This window comes from Lynx canadensis, chromosome D3 (assembly GCF_007474595.2).
Source record: "Lynx canadensis isolate LIC74 chromosome D3, mLynCan4.pri.v2, whole genome shotgun sequence".
Lineage (NCBI taxonomy): Eukaryota > Metazoa > Chordata > Mammalia > Carnivora > Felidae > Lynx > Lynx canadensis.
The window spans coordinates 7,643,319-7,659,586 of record NC_044314.2 but is presented as its reverse complement, the minus strand read 5'-3'; positions in this window follow the sequence as shown (position 1 = coordinate 7,659,586).

Here is a 16,268-nt window from a genome sequence, read left to right as displayed (position 1 = left end):
TAGAGCCAGGATTTGCCTTCACCTGTAAAAAACATATATTAAATTGGTAGGTAGAAATGCCAGTTAAAAAAAAAAAAACAATACTAGAGAGTTTAAGCTTAATGGGGCTACTACAATCAATTTGTCATACGATTTTTATTTTAAAGATTCATGGAAGTCAGCTTCGTACACACATGAAAGTTAATTCTGTAGGTTAAATGAGGTAGGCGAAAGTTGAATATGCCTGCTGCATCGAAGTCTATTAAGAGGCTAGTCATCAAAATATATTTGCTTGTTTTTTCTCTATTCTGGTTTTTTTTCCCCTTGAGAGTTAATCTGTGTATGCATTATGACTCTTTAGTGCAAGATATTTGTGTACTCTGGAAAGTCCGCATATGGCCTCTGACCACATTTTTGGAGGGAGTGGTGAGTTGTGGACGCCCCTGGGAGCCAGAGTAGCCTTTTTGTATAGAGTCAGATGCCTTGAGTTTGGGTCTGGCTCTGCCCTTCATATTCGGGGCCTCACTTTTGTAATTATAAAAGCAACTTAATACAAATGGCATTTACTTTACATGGCTGTGATAAAGACTAAATGAGATACTGCATGTAAAATGCCTGGCTCATAGTGACAATCAGTAAATACTGGTCGTCATCTGTTAAAATGTGGCAAAAGCAATGTACTTGGGAGGAAAATTAAAATACGCATGTACTGGTATAGTAGAATTCTTTTTTTAATTATTAGTTTTTAATTTTCATTTTAGAGAGAGAGAATGAGAGTTGGGGAGAGGGACAGAGGGGTGAGAGAGAGAGAGAGAGAGAGAGAGAGAGAGAGAGAGAGAGAATCTTAAGCAGGCTCCATGCTCAGCATGGAGCCCAATGTGGGGCTTAATTTCACGAACCCTGGGATCATGACCTGAGCTGAAATCAAGAGTCAGATGCTCAACTGACTGAGCCACCCAGGTGCCCTAGAATTCTTGTTTTGAGCTGGAAGTGACCTCAAATATCCTCTACCTCAACCCCTCATTTTACAAATAAGAAAGCTGAAATCCAGAGACATTAAATAATTCCCCCCAAATAACAGTTGAAGGTATTCTGGAATAGGATGAAAACCAGGCTTTTAAATTTCCCTAGTAAAGCTCTTTCCACCACACCAGGCAATCCTGAATTGAGGATACTGAAGGAGGCCTGCTATAGTAATAAAGCACCAGCCTTGGAGACACTCACATCTGAATCCCGCTCTCATTATGTGGCGTGGGTGAATTATACCTTGGTTTTCTCTCTGTAAGTGGCTTTTGTAATCCTGCCAGATGGGGCTATTCAGAGATTAAATGAGATGATAGGAATGAAACACATTGCACAATGCTTTGACATATAGTAAATTCCCCATCTGTTCCGATTGTTTTATTTTAATGTTTATTTATCTGTTTGAAAGAGAGAGAGAGAGAGTGCACATGGGAGGGAGTGAGGGACAGAAGATCTGAAGTGGGCTCTGTGCTGACAGCAGAGAGCCTGACGTGGGGTTTGAACTCACAAACAGAATATGGTATCTGTTTGTAATGAGAAATGGTAAAAGATGGAGGAGGAGGGGATGTATGTATGTATGTATGTATGTATGTATGTATGTATCTATTTATTTAAAATGTTTACTTATTTTGAGAGAGACAGGGAGCACGAGCAGGGGAGGGGGCAGAAAGAGATAGAGAGAGAGAATCCCAAGCAGGCTCTGCGCTCAGCACAGAGCCCGACTCGGGGCTCGATGCGGGGTTGGGGAGCTCACTAACTATGAGATCGTGACCTGAGCTGAGATCAAGAGTCAGTGCTTAGCCATATGAGACACCCAGGTGCCCCAGATGGAGGGGTTTTAAAGGAGGAATAGTCCCTAATTCTCATAATAGATCATGAAAAACTTGCATCCTGGAAGACGGTGTCACCACTTTCAGATAGGGGTGGAAGAAAAGAAGAAACAAAGTGGAAGGACGGAAGACGGAAAGACGAGTAGAGAGAAAAGATGCCCGTGGAAAACGAGTGACCGTCATTAGGCATGCCCGCTGCCTGGGGGTTTGTGACTTCGGTTAGGGATCGAAGATCACAGTCACGGTGCAGCTTGACTCCACTACAAGATCTGCACAAACAACCCTCTGCCTCATCCCGACGCATGTTGTATTTTCTGGACTCCTACCCGAGTTGAATTTTGGGGTCACTTAGATGCAAAATCATTGTCCCAGAAGGACCACTATTACAAAGAGTTTCAGAGCCAGAATGTACCTCCGAGGGCCTCGGCCTGCATGCTTTCACTTTACAGCTGATGAAAGGTCCTGTGGTAACAGATGATACAATGCTTCCGAGAAGTCACAGGTTAGGTAGGCTCCGGTCAGATGGGATGAGGACACAGCCACAATGTGTGGCAATGATTCTGTGGGAGGATGCTTTTACGGTTCTAAGCAACAAGAGTGCATGAAAGGATTTGGAAGATAATTTATGATTAGCTGGATTTGCCCATCATGAGATGCCTTTGATGATCCTTTACGTGTTTTTCCACCAGAAAACAGCATTGCCCGATTGTGATAGGCATCTGAGAATTCAACTTATTATTCAAGGAGATTCTGACTTTTTCAGGGCAGGGTATGTGTTTTCTAATTGCTTTGCAACCTTTGCTACGTTAGCTATGTAAAATGTGGGCCCTGAATATGCTACGTGTCAAAGAGAAAGAAATAACCTAATTTTTTTTTTAATTCAAGCGAAACTATTATAATAGACAAGCAAAGCAGACAGACTGCTGGAGTCCATGGGAGAGCGCAGTGTCATGGCTAGGCATACAGTGCTGCAGGAGAAGTGCCTGTGATGATGGAGATGTTCGGTCTGCACCATCCAGTGGAAGCCATGGGCCACACGTCAAGTGATAGCACTTGAATTACGGTTAGGACAATCGAGGAATTGAATTTGCAATTTTATTTGATTTTGATGAAGTTAATTTAAACTTAAAATATGAGTATGTGTGATCGGTGGCTACCGGAATGGGCAGTGTAGAACGTAGAGGGGGATGATGGAATGCAGATACTGTGGCACATGGCCAGGGTTCGCTTCCCAAACTTGCCTTTCCTACTGTCTGAACTGCTTAGTTCCAGTGTCCCCATCCGTAAGAGCCATCATAAAGATCATGAGTCAATATACGGAGTCAATACGTGGAATGAGTCAATGCATAGCAATGAATCATTCCATGAAAAGTACTTAGAACAGCGCCTGGAAACAAATATATGTGTGTGTTCCTGTTTTACTACTTTTGTAAGGAGGCTGTGAGATCTGTTTTAACTAACTAGATCATTAAATAATTGTTTGGCCTGATTCTTGCCCTCTTTTGACTTTCTGGGTCTCTGTAGTTCTGTTAGTTAAGCTGTGGGGTTAGTCAGGGCAATCGCTGGCTCCGAGAATTGATGTTCCTGTATTTGGCAGCTTGTGTAGACAATTCGTAGGAAGAAGCCTGGTTTTTGGTCCTGCAATAGACTTCTCTGTGGGTTATGTTGTCTTCTATCCTCAGTTTCTGCATCTGACAGATGAGGTAGCTTGGCCTCATTTCTCAGATCTACACATTTTAGTGCCACATGGGTGATATGGAATAATGTTTAAAGAAATGATTGCATTTCAAGTGTTTGGAACACATTTCCTATGAACTATCATAGTCACAACATAGCAACAGGATTTAATGAGTGGTTTGTCTAGGCACTGGGCCAAGTGGTTTATAGGCATTATTTCAGTTGATATTCAGTACGACCCCATTAGGAAGGTATTGTCACTGTTCTTTTAATGGGACAGGACAGAGGGTGCAGGCTCCGGGTCACTTAGCCAGTGAGCAGCAGAGGCAAGCTTTGTTCTCTTTGACTCTGTAGCTTGTAATCTGAAGCTTGTAGAAAGGCCTCCTCTTACCATTTGAGAGCATACTCGTTAACGCTTTGTGTAGTTTGCCCATAGGCATGGAAAAACTCAGTACCTGAGGAATCATTCTTAAGCTTGGAAAAATCTTGGAAGTGGGAAGCCAGGTGGCTTTTGTGAAATGAAGAGATGGCAAATTTTGGTCATTGATGCCCCTTCGGATGATGAAACTTCAGTCACTTGGAATTTGCTCTGGACAGTTTTTCTCAAGAAAGTCTCTCCCTGGAGGGTTTCTTATGCTCTTCCGAACACAGAGACCCTTTCCTGTGAAGACATACTCCTCGTTACCCTGGTTAACAAGTGAAGAATTGTGTGGCCATTTGACAGGGTTGCGTTGTGTTTCAAGACACACACCTCTAAATGTCAAAAGGAGGGGGGGCGGGTATCTGTGGATAAATTCCTTGAGATAACACCGGCGTATTATTTAGCTGTCTCTTGCCCAGAAAACTGTTTCCAAGGGATCTGGGGCTTCTCACAAGCCGCGGGCCTATCTTTGTAGGCTTGTCTTCCTTCCTGCCCTCTTGTTGGATCATCCCATCGTCCTAGTCTTTCTGACTCATTCAGTGGATGAGTTCCGAGCACATTGCCCATGTTCTCCCCTCCAACAATCATTTCTTCATTCCTTCTGACAGGAGAGCCACGTTGGTAAGATTGAGTGGCTTCAAACACCCAGCACTTAGCATTGCTTTTTGCTTTTTAAAACTATATAATTGCCAAGCCCTAATCTTACACCAAAACGCTCCTGCCTTGTACAAGAGCCAGAGAGACTCTGAGGTCTCTTACTTGAGATCTCTCAGAAATTCATGCTTGCACTGTGTCCCATAAATCTAAAGCACAACAACACAGCAAAAGGAGGAATTTTCACCGCCCTCCCCCACCCTGCAAATAATTAGGACTTCAAGCCTAGAAGCCCTCCTAATTGGAGTAAGTACCACTTTATTCTTGCATACCTCTTTTTCTTTTAGTTGTATTCTGAACGAGTGGCTCTCATTTTCCCAGCAAGAAAACTACCTCAACTTTGCTTCTTAGCTCTGGGCCTCTCTGCTTTATTCTCTGACCTCATTCTGCTGGATTCAGTGATTCATTTTATTTTGGTGCAAGACTTAAGTCAGCCCAATAAAGACCGATAGTTATCACTTCCAGGAGTTTGAGTAAGTTACCAGAGACTTAAGTAAAGAAGCTTGTAGTTCTAGAAACTACTGGACGTTGTCTTCGGAGCAAGAAATTAGGGGTCAGAGTTATCCAAGAAGAGTAGAATTGAGATAAGGAAAGAAATTGGGTCCTTGATAACCCAGCCTTATCTGAAGTCTAAATCTGGACTTTTTCAGTCAACCGGACCAATAATTCCTTTATTATTTAGGTGAGTTTGAGTTGCATTTTCCTTGACTAATAATGGCAAGCACCTTAACTGATGCAGATGGTATACTATACAGGCTAGGAAGCATGATAGCTCCTGCGGTCACAAAGATAAATGAGACATATTTACTGTCAAAATATAGGAGTGCATAATTTTAGAATCTTCTTTCCCCCATTTAGTGTGTCTCTTCTTGCAAGGCAATGGGCAGGATTATTTTTTATGATGTCATTAATTTTTTTAAATATGTATTTGAATTGAGATATAGTTCATATGCCACAATATTCACCCTTTTAAGGTGAGCAATTCAGTAGCTTAAGTATATTCACAAGGTTGTGCAGCCATCAGTGTCTAATTTCAGAACCTTTTCATCCCTTCTCTGCACCCCTCCCCACCAAAAGAAAACCCCATATCCATTAGCAGTCACTCCCCATTCTACCTTCAACTTTCTCTCTTCAGGGATTTGCCTGTTCTGGACACTCCATAGAAGTGGAATCATACAATATGTTGCCTTTTGTGACTTGCTACTTTTACATGACATAATATTTTCTTTTTTTTTCTTTTTTTTGATTTAACTTTATTTTTTATTTTTTAAAATTTACATCCAAATTAGTTAGTATATAGTGAAGCAATGATTTCAGTAGATTCCTTAATGCCCCTTACCCATTTAGCCCAATCCCCCCCTCCCACAACCCCTCCAGCAACCCTCAGTTTGTTCTCCATATTTATGAGTCTCTTTTGTTTTGTCCCCCTCCCTGTTTTTATATTATTTTTGTTTCCCTTCCCTTATGTTCATCTGTTTTGTCTCTTAACGTCCTCATCTGAGTGAAGTCATATGATTTTTGTCTTTCTCTGACTGACTAATTTCACTTAGCATAATACCCTCCAGTTCCATCCACATAGTTGCAAATGGCAAGATTTCATTCTTTTGATTGCTGAGTAATACTCCATTGTATGTATGTGTATATATATATATATATGTATATATATATATATATACACCACATTTTCTTTATCCATTCATCCATCGATGGACATTTGGGCTCTTTCCATACTTTGGCTATTGTCAACATGGCATAATATTTTCAAGGTTCATCGTGTTACTGCATGTATCAGACCTTCATTCCTTTTTATGGCTGAATGATATTCCATTGCATAGATATACAATACTTTGCTGATTCATCAGGTGATGGACATTTGAGTTATTTCCATTTTTTGTCTATTATGAATAATGTTGCTATGAACATTCATGTACAAATTTTTGTGTGGATATATATTTTCATTTCTCTATGCCTATGAGTGGATAGGTGGTCATATGGATAGTGGATGGGTCATATGGTAACTTTATGTTTAACTTTTTGAATAACTACTAAACTGTCTTCCAACACAGTTACACTGAACAAGAAAATAAGACTTCTGTTCTCAAGGAGTTTATAGGTACTGATGTTATAATAGATTGCAACTTTGGAAAAAATTAGACCAGAAAGAAATCTTATAGCATCTTATATACAATTGTCTTTTTTTTAATTAAAAAAATTTTTTAAATGTTTGTTTATTTTTGAGAGAGACAGAGCATGAGCAGGGGAGGTGCAGAGAAAGAGGGAGACACAGAATCTTAAGCAGGCTCCAGGCTCCGAGCTGTCAGCACAGAGCCCGATGCGGGGCCCGAACTCACGGACCGCGAGATCATGACCTGAGCTCAAGTCGGACGCTCAACCGACTGAGCCACCCAGGCACCCCTACAGTAGTCTTTAATACAATAAAAACGTCATCTGAAATTCTTACTACAGAACAGAGATTTGGTCCCCTAGCTGCCCTACATGAATAGTGATGTGTAGTCTATTTTTTCCGTTATGACACTAAAAGCCTTTCAACTGGGTGTTTCAATTCCATCACAACTAAGAAGTTAGACATTTATAAATCCTGCTAAGCATCTAATTGAGAATTTATTATTACAGCAGAACACCAAGGAGCTGTTAAGTCAATAAAATTCTTTAAAATTCTTTAAGAATTTTCAGAGAATTGGAAACAAATATTGGCAACCTTATTTGGATTATAGGGATGAGAAAATATATATAATTATCCATAAGTGGAAATAAAATGCATAAGATGACAATCATTGCTCAAGAAGAATACGGAACAAGAAGGTACAGAAAGCATATTTAGTACAAAGCACATTTGCTTTTTAAAAATTATTTATTGCAGTTGCTAAAGTATGTGAGCTTATCTGTGGTGCTGTATAAACAGTACTAAGGGCAAGGCAGACATTGGGCTCCCAACAAACCAAACCCGGCTGACCTTTATCTTCAATGCCTCATTTCATGATAGCTGTGACTTTCCCAAAAGGTATTTGAAATCATCTTATGACAATTAATTTGTGACAATTAGAAAAGGCTTGAGGACAGTGCCAAGGAAAAATCTGCATATCGTGGTGGTGGAGGGGAATCATAGATTTTAAGGGTGGAAGGGACGTTCAAGTGTTTCCAATGTACCTTGCCTTCCTTCTCCCGCCGCTTGCCTGTCCCCCTCCCCCACACCCCCACCCAGGTTGCCCGAATGACAATGACAAACCTGCTAAAACATTAGCAATCTCTGGTTACACATACCTGTTCTAGAAGTGTGAAGATATTAACTGCAACCCCATCTCTAAACGTAAAACATTGGAGTAACCAAAACATCTAACACAGCAATAAGTCACTATTGTACAAATGGAAATTAGATCTGTGGACATTTGTGGAAGTGTTTCTTGTGATTTTAAATTCAAAAAAGCGGAATATAAACTTGCATTTAGATTATACTTAAAACTGTGCCCAGGAAGATGGAAAGATATGCAGAATAGAAACAGTTGTTTTGCTTGGGTTATGAGGGTAATTTTTCTTTTCCTTTAAACATTTATACATTTTCTATAATTTCGCTTATTCAGTGTTCCCATATCAAACTAATAAACATAAAAATATGGCTTTCCTTTTTTTTTCTTTTTGTGCTTGAAAACAGATAGAAGTAAAAGGGGGCTAATGTTTAGCTGTGGAGATAGAAATCTGCAATGGCATTCTCCAGGAGTCAGAGGCAATGATCAAAAAATATATATACATAAAGTTTTAAGTTCATTTGGTGAAGCCGGGAAATACTGCATACCTCCCATCCTTTTAAAAACCATTGTAGCTCTTTGTTGAATTTATGTTTGCAATTTAATAGGAGCCAGGGGATCATTAAAAAAGAACAGTTTTAAGAGAAACCACAACACAAGAGAAAAATGTTAGCCAATTCTTAGGACAAACCTAATTACATTTTTACTCATATCCTGAAAAAAATATCTCCTGTCTTACACCGCACCGTATAGCTGATTGGCAGAAAGAGTTTCCCTTCGGCTTATTTTAATATGTCTTTATTACTTGGATTTCTGCAGTTTAGTGTTTAGATACAGGGACACATGATCTTTCATTGTTGTGTCTTCTATTGTCTGGAGACCCATAAAACCAGAGGGTTGACAGGTTCAGCATTTTGTTCTTATTATCTGCCCAAGCCATTCGATAGTGTGATTGGTGCTGGTGCACTACAGACGTTCATAAAGGATAATGTCTTTATCTTAGGATGCAGATTTTCAAATAAGAAGAATCTAAGTTTTTTGGATAAAAAAGGTCAACCACGGCAAACTCAATTTGAAATAAGCTGCAAAACAATATCGCTGTCAATGTGGAGTGACTAGATTGGACATCTTTAATTTCAGCCTCTTTGACAATTTATGAAAATTAACGTTAAAGTTTTTAAAACCAGATGGAGATTAGCCATTCGTGTAGTAAGCAAAAATAAACATATTCTGTTGGTATTCAGAGAACAAAAGATACATTCTAATTTAGAGGAAGAATATTGTTTTCCCCTTTTAATATATCTGAAGTTCATATGATCTGGTATTTCTTTTTTTTTTTTAATTTTTAACGTTTATTTATTTTTGAGAGACAGAGATAGAACATGAGTTGTGAGGGCGGTGGGGGGGGGGGTGGTTGCACAGAGCAGAGAGAGAGGGAGACACAGAATCCGAAGCAGGCTCCAGGCTCCGAGCTGTCAGCACAGAGCCCAATGTGGGACTCGAAATCACGAACCATGAGATCATGACCTGAGCCAAAGTTGGATGCCTAACCGACTGAGCCACCCAGGAACCCCCATCTGGTATTTCTTAAATAGTAAAAACATACTGTCTTTTTAGGGGCTGACATCAAATAAAGGGCAAGTCAAATATTTTTTGGTTTTACTCTAAATGGGTTGTATCAGACAGACTATAATTTCTTACTTTTCCCCCTTAGAATAATTCAGCACAATTGTATTGAAGCCCTTGTGGCTTTCTGATAATTAGAGAGAAGAAAAGAGCTCCTAATTGGCATGGTGAGGTAAGGGACACTTTGAATAAATGATTTTGATTTTCTTTTTTGTTGAACTTTGCTTTCATCTTAGTGCGAGTCGTCCCGCTCCTGGCTATTCCTGGTTTCTTTTTGTTTTGGCTATCTTGGAGGGTGACCAGCTTCCTGAAGCGGTAACTCTTTAGGATTTGGCAGGGATCGGCAATGACTGACTGCCAGGGCCCCTCCGTCTGTTGTCGGCGGTGGATGAGTCTGCCTGACAGAAATCTGGTCACAACTGAATCCCCACAGGGTGACTGGGACGGCACTGGGAACAGAAGACTGAAGAATGAAATGTTTTGAGAGAATTTGAGAGTTTGCCAGTGTGCATTTAATGAAAACATTTTCATCAAAAATGTTTAATTAAAAAAAAACAATCAAGTAGACTTAACAATATGAATTCATTCTTCAAAGAGACGATGAATTAGAAAATTAGGAAAATGCATGGGGCGCCTGGGTGGCCCAGTCGGTTGAGCCTCAGACTTCGGCTCAGGTCATGATCTCGCGGCCTGTGAGTTCGAGCCCCACGTCGGGCTCTGTGCTGACCGCTCAGAGCCTGGAGCCTGTTTCAGATTCTGTGTCTCCCTCTTTCTCTGACCCTCCCCCGTTCATGCTCTGTCTCTCTCTGTCTCAAACATAAATTAACGTTTAAAAAAAAATTTTAAAAAAAGAAAATTAGGAAAATGCAAAGGAAACCACCCATCGGACTGCCCACATATCTAGGCAAAAAGGTGGGTGCATGTGAAGTTCTACCAAATGACACGGTTTAATAGGGTCCCAGATGCTGGTTAACCACAACAGTGTCCTTCTGGTGTGAACTTGACTCTGCTGAGGTTGTGGGCACTTGTACAGAAGCAGCAGCATTGCAAGATCAGTGAGCAGAATACCCGAGCTAGACAGAAACAGACATCGACTCTCTCTGATATGTGATCTTTCGTGTATTTGTGGAAAACCCACTTTGGCGGCTAAGGTCCTGAACATATCACTTAGATTTCATTGAAAAAAGGAAACTCGTTTCTTCTTTCTTACCTCCTCTTCTCAAATGCTTTAGAATTGCATCCACACCCTCCCTTCCTCCTTCTCTTCCTCCCTCTCTGTCACTCACACACATGCACACACACAGTCTTTTGATTTGGGTATTTATTTTGTTCCTTTTCGGCTTTCTGTCTGGGACGGTCACGTAATCACAGTGCCCTCCATCCACCAAGGGCGCCGAGACCCCTTTCTTCCTGTAGAGCCTGTCTGTTGCCTCAGCCCTCACCCTGAAGGTATCCTGCAGCCGGAGCAAGGTCCTCACAGCAGAAGAGTTTCTGAACAGTTCCTGCTGCACATGTCCTTCCTGTCCCACAGAGTTCTCAACAGCTGTCCAGAGTCTGGGTGTGCAGGGAGGGTGGGCGGGAAGCTCGGGGGCTGCAGGGCTTGGAGGAGCCAGCCCTGCTTTGCAGGCGATGCGGTCTCTTTGCTCGTCCTCCTCTGGTGTCTCCCCTGGTTCTCTGGCATTTCACGCGTGTTTGGGGAGCCCTCTGGCACACGGTCTGCCTGACAAGAACACGGGGATTAAGGCGACTGTAGTCCCCCCGCCCCAGGCACTAACGTCGATAGTAGAAATGTATTTATACGTGTCAAGTAAGTTATGGTCTGGAAGGTGCATAATGAAAGGCTTCTGAGTGAGAACGGTCTCGAATGTAAGTGGAGACAACTATGGAGTCCATTGCTGATAAGGAAGCAACAGGTTTGGGCAGCCTGGAGGCAGACTGGTCTCACTGCGTGTGGGCTTCCTGGGGCCACGGTAATAAAGCACCGAAGACAACTGAAGCCTCTTGTCTTGCAGTTCTGGAGGCCAGACGTCCGAAACCCAGGCTGCAGTTTCGGCAGGGCTGTTTCTTTCTGGAGTCTCTGAGGGGGAGTCTGTCCCACGCCTCTCTCTAGCTTCTGCTGGCGGCCGGCAGTCCTTGGCTTGTGGACACATCACCCCCATTTCTTCTTTATTTTACTTTATTTGCTTACTTATTTTTTAAAGATTTTATTTTTAAGTAGTCCCCACACCCAACGTGGGCCTCAAACTCACAACCGCGAGATCAAGAGTTGTGTGCTCCGCTGACTGAGCCAGCCGGGCTGCCCAGCATCACCCCCGTCTCCGCATCCCGTTGTCACACAGTGTTCTCTTCCTTCTGTGTCGGTGTCCAAATTTCCCTCTTCTTGTGAGGACACCAGTTATGGACACCTCTAGACTCCAGTACATCGTTGTAACTTGGTTATACCTGCGATGACCCTATTTCCAAATGAGGTCGCATTCAGTGGAGTTAGGACGTGAACGTAACTTTTGGGGGCACAGTTCCACCCGGAGCATGGCATTCTCCACATTCTCCACCCCCGCCTGTATTTGCAGCTCCACTTGTCTTGCCCTGTCCTCAGCACCTGCACTCTTTGGAACTATCGACATTTTGCCCAGACGACTCTGTGGCGGACCGTCCCGGGCCTTGAGCGTGTTAGCAGCCTCCCTGGCCTCTACCCCCTGGTTCGCACCAGAGTAGCCTTCCTCAGCATAGCTGTCATGGCCCCAGATGTCTCCAGACATCACCATATGTCCCAGGGACAAAATCGCTCATGGTCGACAGCCACTGCTTCACGGTGATTTCCATTTTATCACATTCCCTTGTCTATCTTAAGACTTATTCTCATACGTATCTACTACTATGTTATTTTTATCAAAGTTTACTTATGTATTTTGAGAGAGACAGAGAGAGCACGAGCAAGGAGGGGCAGAGAGAGAAGGAGAGAAAGAATCCCAAGCAGGCTCTGCACTGCCAGCACGGAGCCCGATGTGGGGCTCCCACTCACGAAACGGTGAGATCGCGCATCGGGCCAAAATCAAGAGCTGGCCGCCCAATCGACTGAGCCACCCAGGCACCTTGTGCTAGTACGTTATTTAGTACATAGAGATCCATGACTACAATACCTTTTTCTACCATTGCCAAGTTACCCTCTGACTTTTTAAAATTAAATTTCCTATTATCATTTATTAGTATTGGTATTCCTGCATCTTTTGTTTTTAATTTCCTGACAAATGACTGTCCATCATTTCCTTTTCAACTCATTTATAGAGTGCCTGTTTCTTTTTTATTTATTTTTTTTATTAAAAAAATTTTTTAACGTTTATTTATTTCTGAGACAGAGAGAGACAGAGCATGACCAGGGAGGGGCAGAGAGAGAGGGAGACACAGAATCGAAACAGGCTCCAGGCTCTGAGCTGTCAGCACCGAGCCCGATGGGGGGCTTGAACTCATGGACTGTGAGATCATGACCTGAGCTGAAGTCGGCCGCTTAACCAACTGAGCCACCCAGGCACCCCATATTTGTTATGTTTTTTTTTTTTTAACGTTTATTTATTTTTAAGACAGAGAGAGACAGAGCATGAATGGGGGAGGGTCAGAGAGAGAGGGAGACACAGAATCTGAAACAGGCTCCAGGCTCTGAGCTGTCAGCACAGAGCCTGACGCCGGGCTCGAACTCACAAGCTGTGAGGTCTTGACCTGAGCCAAAGTAGGTCGCTTAACCGACTGAGCCACCCAGGCGCCCCTAGAGTGCCTGTTTCAACCACCACTCCCCCAGAGCGCTGCTCATCTAGTAAGCCTGGGTTTGCTCTGATCGCATGTCTCTCCAAAGCAAAGGGGGTGTTGTGCTGTCAGGAGAGACAGAAACTCTCTTAGCCTCACCTTGTCTGTGTACGAAGATTAAGCTGAGAATCCTGTATCCCACGATTTTCTGTGCTTAAGCGACACATCTGTTGGGCTGTACGGAGAAGTAAGTGTCATGTTCTTTCCATTTGAATCCTTTGCCAAGTTTGAGGTTGCCAAAGAGAAGGAAGATTCTTTCTTTCTAAGCCTATGAGTTGGACCCTCGGTTTCTGAGTCAGTTTGTGAGGGGGACCAGGGTGGGTATGGATGTGCTCCACCTTGGTACAGCCCACGCTGGTCCTCCTCACTCCCGATTTTGTGATGATGCCGCAAAGCTTTGGAGCAGGAACATAGCCTCTAGAAATCTCTAGAAATGAGCACATTTTCCCGGTTCTGCAAGTACTTCTGAAAAGCTCCTTTTGCTTCTGGAAATGCACCAGATAAAATGTCCTCCGCAAAGAAACCTTCAGAATCCTTGAGAAGAGAGCAGTAAGTTACACTTTAACATTTGCTATCTCTAACAGGAGGGGACAAATTCCTGAGGCTTGAAGTTTCAAGAGAATAGCAGATGTTTGGTTCACTTCATATCGGGTAATGAATTAGAGGTGCTTTCCTGGTCCCACCCAGAGGTCCACCCCCGCGGCGCGGACTTCTTGCCACCCACTCATCTGTCATCTTGCTCGACTGTCACCTACACAAAGCCTTTCTTTCCCCTCCCAGGCAGTGCTCATGGCTTCCTATTCTGGGTCCACCAGCCCTTTGTGTGTCCTATATTTAGAGGTGAATGAATTGTTGGGTAATGATTTGTTTATGTGTCTGTCTCTCGCAGTGGGTGATGAGCTCCTTGCAGCCAGGGACGATGTCCTCTTCATTTCCATACACCCGTCTCCTTTTGGTGAATGAACCTCTGATCTATTTTCTCATCTTTCTGGACACCTTTCTGATTCCTGTTGCCATCCGCATAAACTCCAGACTTGTGCCTCGAGTGCCTCAAGCCTGCCAGAGTGAAGAAACTCGGCCCTCCTGTGTGGGTTGGGCTCTCTCTCTCTCCTGGCATCGACCCTTCTGTTGGCAACGTATCTTCCCAAGTACCAAACCACCCCTCCCTTGCTCTGGGTGAGCCCTTCCTCATTCTCAAGGTCGGTAGCAGCACCCCTGGGTGTTGCTGTAGCATTGTGTGCTTTACCTAACGCATGATTTCACACACACTCTTGTGATGGCCTGCACGTCTGCTCTATCCCCTGGACTGAAAGACCCTGAGCCCCCTGTGTCAGTTTCCTGCCTCCTAGCAGAGAGCCTGGTGCTCAGTAAATATTGGTTGAATCACATCACTCACAAAATCCACGGGACGTATCACAAAAGTCTGTAGTAAAGTAGGGAGAGAATGTAATCAGAAGTTAGAAAACTTGAGTTCTTGTCCAGGTTACACACAAGGAGGAAAATAAAACATAAAAGTTTGCCCAAGTGTAAGAGCACTTTAGGAAAGAGGGGACTTAGGCCAAGAGAAAGAGGTCCCCACCAGGAAGTGGGACCCAAAGTGCAAGGACAGTGAAATACCAGACAAGTCAGCTTAGCAGGGACGGGGGTTAACAAGATCCAGTGGGAACACGGCCTCTTCATGTCACAGTGGCTCAACAGCGCAAGCACCAGGGCAGAACTACTCCCAGGCAGGTGGGCTGACACTAAGATTGCCCCAGGGAAGAAACCAACAACAGAAAGGATCATTGTTTGGTTTGGGATAAAGACAGGACATCACACCTGAAGTTGACTTATTTCTGCATGTCTGCCATTTATTCCCCTACTGACTCGACGGGAAGGAATCTGTGTCCGCTGTGTGGCCTTGCGACATGGAAGGGACAGGGTGGAACTCAGGCTTTGGCAACCCTTGTGACGTGATTGGCATGTGACGGCTGCCCAGGTGGCTCACCTGAGTGTTGTTCAACTACCAACTGCGTGAAAGGAAGCAGGCCATTCTGTCTTTGAGGCTCAGCGTCTGTCTCTAGAAAAATGAGGACACGTGTTTACATTACGAATCTTAGACAAAACTTAGCTATGACGTTTTTATGACCATATGAACTTGTTTATGCCATCCATCCATGACCTTGAACATAGCTCTAGGAGGACGGGATTCATCTTGTGTCTTCTGTGCCACCGCTGAGCTGTCCAATTGGCTGTCGCACACAGTGGATGTTTTAAAATGGAGTTTATTCTCTGACAAATGTTAAGCCATTTCTCTTTAAATCTCTCTCTCTCTCTCTCTCTCTCTCTCTCTCTCTCTCTCTCTCATTGGATTAGATACCTCAAACCTATATTTTTCTACCTTCCTTCCTTATCTGGGACCTTGGCTGGGCATTGGTTAGAAAACCTAGACGTGGCCTTTCCATATTGTCTGAGCTTCCTCATAGTGTGGGAGCTGGGTTCCCAGGGCAAGTGCTTCAAGAGAACAGAGTAAAAGAGCATGGCATTTTTTTTTTTTTTCCTATGGCCTAACGATGGAGCTCATAGAGCCTTACTTTTGCCATACTTTATTGGTAAGGCAGACATAAAGGTCCACCCAGGCCCGAGGAGAAGAACACAGACTCTATCACTCAATGTGAGGAGAGTTAAGGTCACATTGTAGCATGCAGAATGGGATACAATTTGGTGGCCTTCTTTGGAAAATACAATCTACCGCAATGAGTAAATTTTCACCAATTCATGGTGGAATGAAAAAAATGAAACCAAATTGTTTCAAGTTAGAGGACAGTCCTTGATTCTGAGCTGGAGTTTTCAGGTTGAAATGTCCTGCATTGAATGAAGTGACAATTATTGTACTTGGCAATTCTTTTTCTTAAGATACTTACTGTGCAAAATAAAAAGCTGGTGACTTTAGGCCAGGCTCCAAGGTTTTGTGAAATTCAGAATCTGGCAGTTTTATTGTATCTACTTTTTCTGTTC